Source organism: Puma concolor, chromosome E2, assembly GCF_028749965.1.
Source record: "Puma concolor isolate L17-30 chromosome E2, mPumCon1.1.hap2, whole genome shotgun sequence".
Taxonomy (NCBI): domain Eukaryota; kingdom Metazoa; phylum Chordata; class Mammalia; order Carnivora; family Felidae; genus Puma; species Puma concolor.
In genome coordinates this window covers 9,070,733-9,083,902 of record NC_141681.1, presented here as the reverse complement: position 1 = coordinate 9,083,902, position 13,170 = coordinate 9,070,733, and the positions used below count along the sequence as shown (strand labels likewise).

At 49.4% G+C, this 13,170-nt stretch overlaps 1 long non-coding RNA gene across 5 annotated transcripts in view; it reads right to left on the bottom strand.

Annotated features, from left to right (window-relative positions):
• Window positions 1–13,170, bottom strand: part of LOC147573352 (uncharacterized) — an 802,611-nt gene that overhangs the window by 29,717 nt on the left and 759,724 nt on the right. For 4 of the 5 annotated variants that reach the window (XR_015244674.1, XR_015244671.1, XR_015244670.1 and 1 more), the window contains one exon: window positions 10,889–11,065. This is a non-coding gene — a long non-coding RNA (uncharacterized LOC147573352). Of the gene's footprint in view, window positions 1–8,380; window positions 10,631–10,888; window positions 11,066–13,170 lie in introns of those variants that run through there. The other variant, XR_015244673.1, reaches the window with a different exon arrangement.

Below are 13,170 nucleotides of genomic sequence, written 5' to 3'. Positions count from 1 at the left end.
TGGGTGCAGGTGACACAGACCACTTCTGGAGGCTCTCTGGCTTAGAAAGCCTGCGGGGATTCACTGACTTGTGTCCATCTTGAGCGTCTATCTCCCAGAATCTTCCTCTGACATGCTCCATGTTAGCACTGAGGAGATCACTTCCTCGAACCTGTGGTGTCCTATTTTGAGTCTGATATTCATTCAATACTAAAATCAGATTCTATTTCCTCTTTTCGCTGAGCAGCTCCGGACACATCGTCAATTGTCTACCTGTTGATGGACCCTCAACGATCCCTCAATGGCCACTATGGAGGCAGGCCAGGGGTCTAACTGTACACCTCTGCTTTGAAACCAAATGCCCAGCAAAGAATGAGAAAATACATACTGTAGATTATCAAGGGGTTTCTTTTTCCTAAAGTCCATAGAATCTACTGACTTCAAGAATGTTTTCAACGTTAAAATCCCATCTTGCTAAAAGCATATAAATTCTTTCGAGCAAGAATTTATAAACAATAGCAGTGATCTTCTTATCCATTGGAAGCGACTATTTCAACTTCCCATATAGAATCCTACCTTGGCTAGAAGGAGGTTTTTTGTTTTTCTCCTTCTTCTCCTTCTCCTTCTCCTTCTTCTTTTTCCCTTTTAACCTCTCTAAATAGGTGAAGGTAGGCTGGCTTGCAAAAACTATTTGGCAATCCATTTCTTCATCCTCATCAACCAAATTCTGATTTCATATGGCATTGGAATGCAGACTACAGTCCCTAAAATAGGTGTGTGTGGGGGGGGATGGGAGACTTATTTGACAGTGTTACAAGGAGACAAGCTCGAAGCAAACATTTGACACTCCAGCCCTGGAATGCTGTAAAAATTTAATTAGGTGGATCCATTAGTCATGCCCACATGGAGGTTTCATACGGGACTTACAAAAATACAGGCTACTGAGGGAAAGTTTCAGACCTTCCTGTAAATACCATTTCCCTCATTATTGGGAAATGTGGTCTCGGTGGGACCATTGAACCAGGCTTTGTATTTACAAAATATGGTCAGGACCAGATTAACAGCATGGACTGAAGGGGTTTTTGGATCCAAACAAGGGATGACTTTTTTTATAAGGGAGTTTACCCAGGCCGACTGCTTCTGAGTCAGTTGGGCTGAGAGACGATTTCGGTGCCCGCTGCTTTGCCTCACTTCCTGACTTGAAATCTTAGGTTTAAAGGTACCCAGAATGGTGCTGGGTGGTAGGCTCCAATGGGATGAGAGTGTGCCTTTTTTTCAAGTTGAAAATACGTAGGCAGCCTCCCTAGTTCCAAAATGGGGCATGATTAACGGGGGGGGGGGTTTCATTCAGAAATCCAACTCTGAGATTTCAGGGCCTGGGATACTTATAGCTTGATTTGCAAGCAAACGTTTTTAATTTACAAGCACCGTTATTTTGATTTGAAGTCTCTGATTGGTCACTGTGGTCTGGAAGGAGGTAGATGAGGAAGATCCTTCATACGATTAATCGTATGGTGAAATTTGAAAGACACTGAGAATTAACTCAACACCCTTAGTTCTTCATCACTTTGAATCAGATACAATTGTTCACGTTGACCATGGGCACTGTTTCGTCAGAAAGATTTCAAGTGACTCAGACTAACAGGGTCTAAGCATTCAGCCAACAATGAAAGGGTTTCGTACGGTATACTATTCCCGTTCTAGGACCACAGTCCCCTGGAGACTGGCTGTGGACTAACTGTTCTGGCTTCATCTGTATATATTCATGCATGTATTTATGTTATTATTTCAACAAACATGTATGTCTTTACGCTCCAGATTGAGACAAAAAGTTTACTGAGAAGCAGCCCTTGCCCTGGAGGAGATCAGAATCGAACGGGAAGACTCTAGTGACTTTTAAACAAGTAACCACGGAACAGTGTGATGATAATTACAATGCTAAGTGCCTATCCATCAAGGAACTTACCCACATTAATTCAAGTGTTTTTAAAAGCAAGCCAGAAAGGCAGGATTTTAATTTTTTTTTATGATTTTTTTAGTGTTTGTTTATTTATTTTGAGAGAGACAGAAAGAGTGTGAGTGGGCGAGGGGCAGAGAGAGAGGGGGAATATCAAGCAGGCTCCAGGCTGTCAGCGCAGAGCCCAACGTGGGGCTTGAACTCATGCAACTGTGAGATCATGACCTGAGCCAAAACCAAAAGTCGAGCGCTCAAACGACTGAGCCACCCAGGAGCCCCTGATTTTTTTTATAGATGAAGAAGATGAGACCCAGACAAGCTTGAGAACTTTCTAGATACATGGCTAAGAAATGCCAGAGCTAAGATTTGATTCCAGGACAGTCTAACTCCATTAAGCCGTATTGCCTCAGAGTCTGGGGTCAGTGCAATGATTGAAGTGCATGGTAGAACAAGAGTGCACAGAGGACTCTTGGAAAAGAGTCAGCAAAGTTTGGGGGTGGGGTGGGTCCTTGAAGGATGATTTGCAGTCTGCAAATTAGACAAATAAAGTGTTTGGTATCTTTCAGGGAAAGCCTGCCACATAGTAGCTAGTATTTTCTGGCCATTGTTTCTTACAAATAAACCTCAGTTTGAGATAAAGAATCCTATTTTATATCACAAAAGATACCGTGTCCCTAAAAGTCCCGTGGCTTGGTAAAGTTTTGTAGTCCTCTGTTTTTTCCCAAACTCATTGCACATGTAAAGATTTCAGGCTCAGCTGAATTTGGGAACCTCTTAGGAACATGTGAGCAGAGGAAGTACATAGCTTTGGGGAAATTGAGCTCCACTGGGCAGAAAATTAGCGGGTAGGGTGACACGAGTAACTGGCAAAAAACACAGAACGTCCGTGAGCGAGGGCTGCAGGTTTCTGGATGGCAGGCATATTGTGTTTGTGTTTGGGACGTTCAGGAATCCGAAGAAGTTAGACTGTGAGCCTTGCGAGCTTTTTCACATCTTTGACCCCAGACACTTTTGATGTGAGCTCGGTCACCATCTTGGTTGAAAGCTCATTGTTTGGGGGACGGAAGGAAAAGAACAGACTCTAGCTTTTGTTTCGCCGAGTTTCACTCTTCCAAATTTTCTGGGAATGTGTAAATGTCGACTTATTCTTTCAACTCCTCAGGCTTCTGATTTCTAAATTCAGCCACATGGGACAAGGCTTCTTAAAGTAGATTGGTGAAAAGCAAAGCAAGCCTCACATGGTGGCCCGAACACTTGAGATCACTGTCTGAAATTGAGCTCCTCATCTATCAAATCCCAAGCAGTGCCTTCACAGTAAAGAGAAGCTGGACCCTTCCGAAAGGCAATTTTCATCAGCCGGGACAAAATGGCCCGTTGGTCTCTATCCTTTGGTCTGTCCATCTCTGGTGGACGTCTGATATTTGTGTCCGTCAAACACTTCTCTTTTCTCTGGGGATCCCACCCCCATCTCCCATTCTTGAACTTTGCTCGGGGCAGACTCCCTAGGTTCCTGGTTCCAGAGGTGATGGCCCTGACCAAATACCTTTCCGCAGTGTTGGATTCTGGGATGAGCAGCACACTACCAATTCAAGCCAAGAAAGCTTCCCGTCCAGAACTATTGAGAACGATTGGAAAAAAAGAAGCTCATTCTGTAGGGAAAGTTTACGGCAAAGATGATTTAAGACTGGAGTTTCCAGTGGCCGTATTTCTACCTCAGGGGGATCCATGCAAAGGATGAAGGCAACACAGGAGTGAGTGAATCGGGGACCAGTAGGAACCAGTTCCTGGTGACAATGTTGATAATATCTGGATCCGGGCACGCCAAAAGCCAGCATCACCACTGAACTTTTCAAAATGTAAGCCAGTACGTTGTTTCGGTATGTTCTTAACCCAGATTGCATTGAGTCTCCTGTCACTTATGAGCAAGAGTCCCGACACTGCCTCTATTTAGGGCTCCTCAGGCTGCCTGCAGACGACTTAGAGCACGTTATGACATTCTCAAAATATACAGAAACACTTGTGAGTTCACTTTCATTTAAAATAGGAACGTAGGAGTGGGACGCAAACATTATTAAATCCAAAAGACAGTCAGAAGGCAGAGAAACGGATTCAAATTAGGAACCGTTCACTCCACTGTGACCGACTCATGGCTCACTAGGGCTGAGCCGTCCAGTGTGGGAGCCACGGGTCCCACGTGGGGAAGGAGCATTTCGTCTCCGGCTCGTTCGAATGGAACGGAAATGAGCCGTGTGCACAAAACGCACCCTGGATTTAGAACACGGGACAAGCAAGAGAGTGTAAACTATCTCACTAAACATTTTTGCATTGATTACGTATCCAAGTAAAAATATTTTGGAAATATTAGTTTGAATAAAAAAGTATTATTAAAATCACCTTCACCCATTTCTTTATTTTTTTTTTTACTTTTTGTATTATGGCTGCAAGGACAATTTTAAACGATATATATGGGTCACATTACATTTCTACTGGACCGTGCTGCCCTAAATGTGGAATTGCCACGAGATTCCACTTTAGGCTAACCAGAAACTCTGCACTGGACACTCCCGCCCTGGTTTTCTTGATCTTGAACTAATGTGGTTGACGGTGTGGGAAGAAGATGTGGTTCAAATCATCCTTCACAGTACAGCCCCTCTCTCTCCGAAGCAGCACCCAGATTCTTCCCATAACGCCTCTCTTCTAGGCCAAACACTCCATGTTCAACGATCACTTTTCATAACCTGCTTGCCTCACTTTTCTCTGGACACCTTCCAGTTTCCCAGAGATCCTCTTAAAATACGGTGCTCAGCCTTCTCCCTGGCCTCCTATCGGTAGGTGGGGCACTGAGGTTCTCACCTCCCCACACTAGACACCATATTTCTATTAATTTGACCCCTCTGCTATTACCATCTTTGGAAACTGAGGCTTCTACCAGTGGTTCTCAAAGGAGAATCCCCAGACCAGCAGCATCAGCATCACCTGAGAACCAGTTTGAAATGCAAATTCTCTGGCTCCACCCAGGACCCAGATACTGAATCACAAACTCTGGGGGGGTGGGGCCCAGCAATCTGTGCTTTAACAAGCCTTCCAGGGGATTCTCATGCATGAATGAGTGTGAACTATACTGGTTTAGACCCAACACCTTCTACAATCTTCTGCCTGTGAGCCAGATTTTCCATTGTAATGGCTGGGGTTTGTTTTTGAACCATAATGCAGGAACTTGCCTTTGTTCCTGGTGGTGCATCATAATGCTGGGCCACGGATCTAACTTGTCTAAACCTTCTGGAACATAGATTCTGCCATTTCTCCCTGCATCGTGTGAAATGCACACGGACAACGCTGCCTTTCGTCTGTAGGCAGAGCTCTGCTGTGAATGTTGAACAACACAGGCTTCAAATCAGGATCACGTTTCCCTCCATGCCTTGGGTCACGCCGTTCCCTCTGCTTCGGAAATATGTTTCCGAAGCCCATCTCCTTCACCCACCGATGGGCTTTCCTGCCTCGCCCTACCAAGATCCGCAGTATTTTCACTTAGATGTCACCTCTGTCAAGAAAATCAGGTTCGGGGGTGGTCATTCGAGCCTCCTGCACCGACAGCTATGAGTGTTTGGGTGACTTGTCTTCTGGAACGCTGATTCTCTACAGGCGCCGCTCTGCTCCCAGGGGCACTGATTCTCTACGGGCATGGCTCTGCTCCCAGGGCCGATGGCTGGACACATTTTTGGTGGTCACAACTTGGGGATGCTACTAGCATCCAGTGGGTTGAGGCCAGGGATGCTGTTGAACATCCTAGAATGCATCAGGCAGGTCCCCCAACAAAGAAGGACGTAGCTCCCCACGTCGACAGTGCTGACGTTGAAAAACCTGTCCTAGACTCTAAGTTCTGCGTCCCTTTTACTAACCAGTTTTAGCCCCAGCGGAATGAATGACCCAAAGGGAATGCCGAATGTCGAAGGAAGAGGTGACATCTCCCTCGGTGGGAAGGTGAGAAAAGCCAACCAAGGCAGGTTGATAACTCCCTGTTTTAGGAAACAACTTGCCTGGGGGCAAGTATGGTTGAAGACATACAGAACTCGTTTTTCATCAATAGATAGACCTGGTTTACAATGAGTGTACCCATTGCTGATTCATACTTGGGCTTCTAAGGTGCTCAAAAGCCACTAAAACATTTCTCGGTCTGGAGGTTGCCTGAGCACCTCCTTTTGCTATCCTATTGCCCTATTAATGTGTCGAGTTATATGATATTCATTCACCGTGTGGACTTGGGCAGCTTAATCTCTCCAGGCCTTAGTTTTCTCAGAATGGGTATAAATACACCAACACTTCCCGGGGCCTGGAGACGGGGATACGAGGGTGAAGTCAGATGGAGTTTGAATGTCCTGAGCATGTATGCATATGGCTTGGTCTGGAGCAATCCCCTCCTCTTGGGAGTGACTATTTCACATTTAATCCCTCTGGCTATCCTGTGGGTCACTAGCAGGTACTGTATAGTCTGAATTTAAAAGACAATGACTCTGAACTTGAGTCGGCCCAACCGGCTGGATTTTGTCCAGCTTTCCTTCAATGAAAACATCTTACTGGTGTCTATAATTGATTTTGACTGATGTAAAGAAACTTTTTCTGTCATCGACAAAGCTTTTCTGGAAGCTTCTCGAATGTTAAGAAGGACGATTTTCAAACCATCCAGCATGAGGATCCACACGTTTGCATCCAAGGTTGGCCTTGACTCCCAGACATCTCCAGGGGCGTGGGCTCACAGATGGGAGAGAAGACTCCCGTTTAAAGTGATGATATCTGGGGCGCCTGGGTGGCTCAGTCGGGTAAGCGCCTGACCCTTGATTTCGGCTCAGGTCACAACCTTGCGGTTCGTGGGTTCAAGCCCCGTGTTGGGCTCTGTGCTGACAGCTTGTGCTTGGGATTCTCTCTCTTCCTCTCTCTCTCTGTCCCTCTCCGACTTGTGCTTTCTCTCTCTCTCTCTCTCAAAAATAAATAAGAAAAAAGTTTAAGTGATGACATTTGAACTCTTGAAGGAAGCCAGCAAGCAGGGATGGGGAATTCCGTACTAGCAGTGAGGCCTGAAGGCCTCACTGGAGCCTTCTCTGGGCTGCACTTCCAACCAAGCTCGCTCTGTAGAGACCACATCCACTTGGAGCCTCATGGAAGCTGCTCTCCTGCGCTCTGCTGGGGGAAGAGCCCTGCCCGAGCGTCTCCCAGGGGGAGGCAAGGCCTGGGAGCCAGTGAGTCATTCTGTCTTGGCACAGAGTCCCCAGGGCTCTTGGGGGAAACAAACAGACTTTGTTGAAAGGAAGCCCTCCCGCGTATGAATGGCCACCAGTCAGCTCTTTGGTGGAGCCCTATAACCTGCTCCTGCCCCTTCTTCCCCTCTTGGCCTGGAGAAACCACAGTGGCTTGGGGGAGGGGGTGGATGCTTGAAGGTCAGACCTCTGTTGTCAGCCTGGAACAAAGACCCAGGCCCTGGCCGGAGAGACCTCTCCTGGGGCCCGATAAGGGGCCCCTGCTTCTGACGGAGTTTTAGTGGCCTCACCATTGCTTGGGTAAAAGGAGAGTCAGGCTGGATACCTCCTTCCCGTCATCTCTCTTCCGTTAGCTGGGTGGCGGTCAGGCATCTCCCTCATGTTGAAAGTGCTCTCCCTCCGGGAGCTCACTTCTGTGATGTTTATTCACCTTTGTTGGAGGAATTTCTCTGCCCAACACACAGCTTTATTATGTAATGCCACGGGGGAATATTTTCCTCTCTTGGCAGCTGTATTGAGAATTTCTTATGAACAGACACCCACTCTTAGGAGAGAAGAATATTCAAATCGGTCTGTTTGGGGATCGGGGAGGGAACCGATCTTCTTGGGCCTGAATGGGAGCAGGCCGAGGGAGCCGGGGACAGGCTTGTGTGTCACTCCAGAGAAGGAAGGAAGAAGGAAGGGTAGAAGCGTGGTGTTACTGCCGGCGTGGTGTCCTAAAGCCTTCCGTGTGCCCCTGTGACCCATCCAGTCCTGGGATCATCAACCTTTCAGTAAAGGCCCCGCGCCCGGAGTGTTTCAGATGAGTGGCTTTCTTTCAGAAATCCCTTTAAGATACATGCTTCTTGTTCAGCTGGATGAGGGTGACAAGCCACGTGAGCTCAGAAGCTGGCAGAAATAGGAGGCGATAGCTCTTGGGGGAATTCGCAGTAAACTGCGGGGACAACTCTGGGTTTTTGAAAATCCGTGGAATTCGGGTTTGGACTAATTTTAACTGCATGTGCTAGGAGTGAGGGCTGTGGATAACATCTGACTCACACTGTCAATGTCCCTGGGCTCGCCTTCACTGGTACCCACAGTTCTCTTCTCCTCTCACAAAGAGGAGGGGGCTGGGGCTCCATATGCTGAGGCTCGCTGCGATCGAGGGCATGACACGGTCTCCGAGGAGGAGGAGGAGGAGGAGGAGGAGGAGGAGGAGGAGGAGGAGGCGTGACCCTGTTTATTAGCTCCTTGGAGCAGGGCGAGGGAGCCGGGACAACGTGGCAGGTGCGCGGGAAGCCCTTCCCCTCATCAACCCAGATGGAGGTCACGGCTCCATCCCGGCTGCTGCCAGGAAACAGCGGCTTGTCAAAACTTCGGGCGAAACGCAACGTTCCAGCTCATTGGAACCCAATTCCACGATGAGCGCGGGCAGAAGAGGGACCTGTGCTTGACTAGCCCCAGAGAGGCCAAGCAGATGTCGTGCGAGACCCCTCTCTGCCAAGCTCCAGCACTGGCTGGGCTCATCACCCAAACAGGGCCCCGGGGAGAGCAGCTGATGAGGGCCTCGCCGTGCAGGGAGCCACGGAGCGCTCGGCTCTGCCCCCTCCCCCAGGGCGGCCTGGCCCCCCGCCAGCTCAGTTAGGAAAGGAGGCCGGGCAGCCAGTAGTACATGGGGAACTCCTGCAAGAGACCCAGCAATGCTTTTGGACGGCGTCCAGCCGTCACGGGCTGCAGGGACTTCAGCCGGGGCGGGGCCGGCCGGGAGACAGAAGCTGGGAACACGGACACGCTCCCACCCCACCACGGGCAGAGAGGTGGACATAAACTGTGAACTCCAAAAGCAGGTCTCTTAGCTGCTCTGTCTGCAGTGGCTTGGAGAGCGATCACGGCTTCCCTCGGGCCGAACAAGCGCCTGCCCTGGAACCCAGACACCTTCCGGAAAGCAATGAGGGATCCGCACGCTGACACGCGCGCCCATGTGTGTGTCTAAATGGTGTGAGCGCCTGTTCCGTACGGGCGTGCGTTTGAGCGAGGACGTACCGGTCACCGTGTGAGAAGATGTGTGCGGTCAGTTGCGGCGTGTACACACGGACAGTGGGGATGCGCTTTTCTTCACGTGCCTGTGTGTGTCGTGTTCTACGTGTGCATTGCCTGACCGTACGTGTGCCTGCATGCGCCCGGCCAGTGTGTAGGTGCTTCCCCGGGGGTCTGTGCGCGCATCTGGCCACATGGTCAGCCGTGCCTTTGTTAGCGTACGTGTCCTCTGTGTGCGGAGAGGTTCCTGGACTATGACGTGTGGGCGTGCCGACCACAGGCCCCAAATGCATGCGTCATTCTAGCTGGTAAACTGCGTGTACGTCCAATGGGTGTGCACGTCCCGTGTGTGTGTAGTTTTTATAAAACCCCTGCATGTGTGTGCGATGTGTGTGTCAGTTGTGTGAATGCATGGGAGAGAAAAGGCACAGCGCTGGAGACGATGAGCGTGCACGCACCACTGGTGGCCCATCCAGCCTATCCACAGCCATCTCTGGACATCGAAGCCCCTTGGCACGGCACGTGGGGTTGGCCCCCCACAGCTCACCTATGCCTCCTCCAGGCCAGCCCCGTTGCCTGCCATGCCCGGTGCCCCCGTAACTCCCTTCACTCCATTTCTATAAACCTGCTTACAGTTCCATGCCCTTGGGCCTCTGTTCGTGCTGGTCCCTCTTCCGGAACGCCCCTTCCCTTCTGTCATCTTTCTGCCACTTACCGATTGTTTCAGATTCGGTTCAAGGGTGGACACATCTATGTAGCCGCCTTGATGTTGAAGCTGATCATTTCCTACTTTGTCTCCCAACGATGGACGCAAACACATCTCCCCAAAAGCACCTCTGAGGTTCTAGGCACTTGTTTGCCTGCACGTGTGTTTTCCCGTCCAAGACGGTGACCCCCGGGGGGGAGGGAGACCGTGCTGGCTTCTGCTCCCTGAGCACTAGGGCATTCCAGACCTTCTGCTAGACCTACTCAGCCACATGGCAGTCCTGTTAGGCAGGTGACTTTGTTCTCACTCTAGAGATGGAGTCGCTGAGGCTCTGTGAAAGGGTCATAGATCTCGTAAGTAGCTAGGCAAGAACTGAACCCTATATCTGACTCTGGGGCTCAAGTATTATACGGTTACACCATTCCTACTGAAGAACTTATTCTTCTGATTGTTGACTGATTCATTGATTCCAGAAATATTTATTGAGCGCTTGCCATATACCGGTTGCTGTTCTAAGCTCCTAGAATACAACCCCAAATTGCCTCATGGAGCTTGAATTCTAGTTCTGGTTGACCCCAGGAGGCTGGGATGGATGGTGTGTGTGTGTGTGTGTGTGTGCGCACATATGTACATGTAGGCGTGCATTCTATCTTTGAGCCGGAGTGCCCCAGGATCCAAGGTTATCTCAGAAGGAGATGCCCTGAAAGATTAGTCGTGCAACTGCGGAGTGGAGAAGATGAGAAACAGATCATCAAATGCCCACATCCTACTGCCCGGAACCTGTGAATGTATTAGGCTCCATGGAAAAGAGAAGTTCAGGTTGCAGATGGAATTAAGGTTGCCAAGCAGTGGATTTTAGGAGAGGGAGATTATCCTGGATTATAAGGGTAGGGCCAGTGAAGTCACAGGTGTTCTGAAAAGCGCCAGGGAAGACAAAAGCAGAAGGCGTCAGGATGACGCGGGAAGGACAGGACTCACCATTGCTGACTTTGACGGTGAAGGAAGGGGCCGGGAGCCAGAGCATGTGGGCAGCCTCTAGAAGCTGGACAAGACGAGGAAACGGATTCCTCCCTGGAGCCTCCAGAAGGAATACAGCCCTGCTCCCAACTTGACTTCAGCCCAGTAAGAACCATGTTGGAATTCTGACCTCCAGAACTGTAAGAGAATGAACGTGGGTCACTTTAAGTTTCTTGGAGGTGAAATATTAATGGTGGCCGCAAGAAATGGATACAGGAGCCAGGGTCTCAGGTCGGGAGACACGGGTTGCATCAAAATAAAATCTGGACGCAAGCTTCGTGAGCTAACGGCATAATAAAGGGTGAAGGATGTTGAGTGAGAAACGCCAGTGAGCAAGTTCCAAGTGTGTGAGAGGTTGATGGCCACGGTGCATGCACACCGAGCGTCTGGGGGGCCTTGACTTTCACTCAGCAATAGATGCATTTCCCCAAGCTAGGGACAGCTGCTTAAAGGAACAGCATAGCTTGCTATTCCTGCTGCTGGTTTTAGGAGAAGAGTGAGACCCACTGGGGACTGAGGCAACGGTTCCCATGACAATGGGAACGCGACCCCAAACCAAAGCTCCCAGAAGCTCTGCAAGCAAGGCTCTGACGATGGGGAGCCTCAGGCCTTGTCCCAGAAGAAGGTCATTCTGACTCCAGACCGAGCTGCTCCACTTGGACGGCATCCCCGCTATCCAAAAAGCCCCACGGGCCAACGGGCAGCGGCATCGGCGGCACCAATGGCAATGAAATGAATAATTACATATTTCCTTCTATGCTCGTTGTTGGGGGCTGAGAGAAAGGGCCACAAATAGGGCTCCAGGAAGGAAGCTCATGAGGGAAAACTGGACCAAAGCTGAGCAATGACTGGGGGTGGGGTGGGGGGGGGTTCCATTACTGCAATTAGCACACTGTATAAACAGCACTTACGGGCTCTATCTGGGAGTTTGTGGTAATCCATCTGAAATAGACAACTATTTTATGCAGGGAGGAATGAGGGGGACTATTTCCAAGTCAATTTAATAGTCTAGTCTGCAAACAATCCCCTTCCTCCTTGTTCACGCTCTCCCCTTCTCTCCCCTTCTTGGCTCAGAGCCGCGTCCCCTCCCCACAGCTGTGCTCACTTGAATGGTAAATCAAGCCCCCTAAAAACCTGGCATGTGGAAATCTTTCAGCATCCTCGGGCTGTCTTTATCCCACGGTGGGGTTTTGCTGGGCTTCTCCTTTCTCGCTCACAGACAATCAGAACTGGACTTGTCCTCTCCTCTGTGACCTTCTGTCTTGCAAACAGGAGGATGGGTTTGCAGTAGGGGATGGTGTCTCCGTAAGGAGTGAAGAGGTCCCAGGAGCTTCTGACCGACACCTTCCTGATTCTTCTCATGCTTCTGAGGGCCTGCCAGGGTGCGTGTTTGTGTGCAGCTCCCGAATCTCTTTCTCTCCAGAAACCCGGCTGAGGGTACGATTTTGTCATCCAGCTGGTCTCTGGGTAAAGCAATTTGGCTCAGAGCTGGGGAAATTCCAATTACCAGACTTTAGAAACTCAAATATTTTATACCTTTTTCTAGCAACCTATTCTGTCTCTCTGTCTTGCTCGTCTACCCTCCCTTCCAGCATCCCCTCTCTCTCTCTCTTTTCTGTTTTGGCTCTTTGGGCAGAAATAGCCAAATATTGTCATGAAGACATGTTAAACAAGTTAAAAATATATATACATAACCTTGGCAGTATAAGTAGAACAGGGGCATGGTTTCCCTGATCTGTCCCCCATCTTTGTGTCTAGGTAATTTGGGGTTATACACATTTTCTTTATAGAGATTTCAAAACGTTGAAAACGAACGCCCGAATCTTGACCCATTCATTGTTAGCAACTCAAAGGATTTTTCTGGAGCACCAAAATGCCACATAGAGGGTGGTGGTAAAGATGGAAATTGTTGTGACAGTCAAATCCATCCCCAAACATTGCCAAATGTCTCCTGGGGTGGGGGGGGGGGCACGGTGACCCCTGGTCGACAACCTCTGTCATCACGGAATGAATTTTTACAGCAATTCTACAAGTTCAAGGTTTCACTTCAGAGTAGTGAATTGTCTTGCCTGAGACCACCCAGGCTTTAAGAGTCTAGGTTTAAGTTCCTATCTCAGGCTCTTTCCAGAGCTGTGCAGCTGCCTGCCCCACGGACTGTTTCTGAAAATTCCACATGGCCTGATGTGGGGGCGGCCCATCCTGGGTGCTGTCTAATGGACACAGCCCAGTAGAGCTCCATTTCT